Here is a 3,348-nt window from a genome sequence, read left to right as displayed (position 1 = left end):
TAAAAGTCTTGTCTTCCTACCTGGAGATTTGATAAGCCTGAGTGTTGGATGTGATCCTTATGGTGCACATGTGTTTCCTGGATATGAGTGTTTTTATGACTGGGGTGCTAAAACTTCTACCTCTGGGAGACATTTACTGGAGATACAAGTGGGAGACATTGGAATTGGGCTGCTGGAGTCTGTAGTGATGATTGGAAAGAGAGGAATAGGAATGTCCAGAAGGGACTCTTTCTTCTTGGCTGTGCTAAAACCCACATCCACTACAATGTCTTCACCACCTCCCCATTTTTACTGCAATGTGTGCCCAAACCTATTGACGACTAGGGGTATTCCTGGAATATGAAGGTGAAAGTGTGACCTTTATAAATGTAGCTCAAAGTTTGCTTCAATGTAGAATCTCCTCTTGCTTTTTTTCTCCCCATCTTAGGCCTATCTTTTGCTTTAGTCTCTTCTGACAAGAAATTGATTAGGAATCATTCTATATTCTGGGCAACTCCAATATATAAGGAAGCCCTTTTCCTAGTAAATTATTAAGTAAGACAAATATGTTATTCTTTTTTGTTTCCTTTTATGTCATGAAAATCCATTTACTGTATTATTAACTATGATGATAACATTTAAAACATAAGTATCTATTTGTGCTTTACTCAGTTTGGGAAAATCATCACTGGTAATGCATGGCATAGAATATGTTCTCTGGATTTTGCTCTTTTTCTAAACTTTCTTCAGGAAGTATAATAATAGGTGACAGGGGTGTCTGAAAAAGGTAAAATTAAATGCAAGAGGTTGGCTTATTTCACATAACAATATTCTTCAGGTCCATTCATGTTATCCCAAAGTGTAAGTGATCCCTTCTTACAGCTGTGTAGTATCCCATTGTGTAAATGTCCCACAGCTTTTTTATCCATTTGCCTACTGATGGGCACTTGGGCTGTTTCCAAATCTTAGTTATTGGGCAATGGAAACTAAGGAGAAAATATACAAGTGGAACTACAGCAAAATAAAAAGTTTCTATACAGCAAAAGAAATCACCATAAAAATGAAAAGGGAACCCACTGTATGGGAGAACATATTTGCTAATGTTACCTCTGATATGGAGTTAATATCCAAATTATATAAAGTATTCATACAAGTCAACAAAAGGAAGAGAAACAATTCCAATAAAAATGGGTAGAAGGCCTGATTAGACATTTCTCCAGTAGAATGACCAAATTGTTGTTCAATCATCTTTATAATAAAGAGGCAATATTCAAATTGACCATCACTCTAATACACAAGATGGCCATTCCCATGGGACACAAGATGGCTGCCAGAAGATGGCCAGCGGGTGAGGGCAGTTGGGAGGGACCAGGCCTTCAGGGGAGGGCAGTTGGGGATAATCAGGCCAGCAGGGGAGCACTTAGATGTTGATCAGGCTGGCAGAGGAGTGGTTAGGAGGTGATCAGGCTGGCAGGCAGGCGAGCGGTTGGGAGCCCGCAGTCCTGGATTGTAAGAGGGGTCCCAGATTGGAGAGGGTGCAGACTGGGCTGAGGGACAGCCCCCAACCCCCCGTGCACAAATTTTGTGCACTGGGTCTCTAGTATAGTATAATATTCTGAGACAAAATAATAAAAACAAGTGCTTACACACAGGGGAGTGCACAAAACTCACCAAAATACTTTTCTTTATTTCTTTAATTTTAAATATATTTTTATTGATTTCAGAGAGGAAGGGGGAGAGAGAGAGAGATAGAAGCATCAATGATGAGAGGGAATCATTGATTGGCTGTCTCCTGCATGATCTTGACTGGGGATCGAGCCTGCAACCGGGCAGGTGCTCTTGACTGGAATTGGACTTGGGACCCTTTAGTCCACAGGCTGATGCTCTATCCACTGAGCCAAACCAGGTAGGGCCAAGTTTGACTTCTTCATAGTCAGGATAGATGAAAATCAGGGTGCCAATTTCTCAAGAAATGGTTGTTTTCTGTAGGGTCTCTCCAAACTCATTGTTATATGTTTCTTTCACTGCTGAAATTCCAAATATAAGAATAAAAAATTAATTTGAAAAGATCAGACCATTCAATTCTAACTCAAACTGACCTTCTTTTTTCAACAGCTGCCTTCAACTTTAATAAGAGGACAAAATAAAGAATATTATTTAAGATGTCACTAAAGCTCATGGCTATTTTTGCAAGAGGAACTTCTCAAGAGAATGGGCTCCCTATGGAATATGACTCAAGAAATGCAAAACAATGTGAAGCTAGAAGCTACCAAAGCAGAGTCGTTGGTGGTAGGAATGAACATGTTCTGTTTATTTTTACTTTAATATATTTATGCAGCATGATAAATGCTGGCTTATAGTTTAGATATATTTAAGGTAAAGTGTAATGGTTAAAGAATAATTTGTTTCTGCCCAGGAAAATGTAGTCATTTTTAGAAATATATCAGCAATCACAAATAGAGTGGCCAAATATATATATGGTTTAAAACAAAGTATACAATTAACTCTCTGCACTCATGGAAACTAGTGGAAAGAATGTTAATACAGTTGACTCTTGAACTGGTGGTGAGGGGAGGCCAATTCTAGGTCCTACCTGCTTACAGCCAAATATCCATGTGTAACTTTTGACTTTTCCATAATTTTCTTATTCCTTCTTATCTGTGAGGCATGATCTGCACACCGCCATGGAAACCAAATTCCAGAGATGTTCAAGTCCTATATTTATATGAAATTGTGTAAAACAGTGCATACAGTTGACCCTCTGCATTAATGGATTTGCAACATCAGGTCAAATATATCATCTTTGGTCTGCCCCGGCAAGAATCTTTGAAGGAAACTCACACATATAGATGCTCAAGAGTCAATCAACTGTGTGTTTGCAAGGCTTGAGAGGTAGTCCCAGTTTAACTTTGAAGGTTTGATAAATCTTTTCAGAAATGGAATATAAGACAATACCACACTGTTGGAGTGTGAAAGAGAAGAAAGAAATAAAGTAGTACCAATAAAAAAATAGAGAATTTAAAAAATTCTGTATAATATGGTGTATACTTAAATATTTTTAAATATATAATAAAAAAGCAAAGAAGCGATAGTAATGGAGAAAAATAATTAATGGAGTAAGAAATGTGAAGAAGCATCCCAGGGAACCTTTATTTTTTAAAAAAATTTTTATTGATTTCAGAGAGAAATATCCATGATGAGAGAAGAATCATTATTCAGTTGCCAACCTTCATCTGCCCTCTACTGCAGATCAAGCCATAAACCAAGCATGTGCCCTGACCTGGTATTGAGTCATGTCTTCCTGGTTCATAGGTGGACACTCAGCCACTGAGCCATATCACTTGGCTAGCCTTGCACCCATAAGAGAGT

This window comes from Myotis davidii, unplaced genomic scaffold, assembly GCF_000327345.1.
Source record: "Myotis davidii unplaced genomic scaffold, ASM32734v1 scaffold1042, whole genome shotgun sequence".
NCBI lineage: Eukaryota > Metazoa > Chordata > Mammalia > Chiroptera > Vespertilionidae > Myotis > Myotis davidii.
This window is presented reverse-complemented; position numbering follows the sequence as displayed.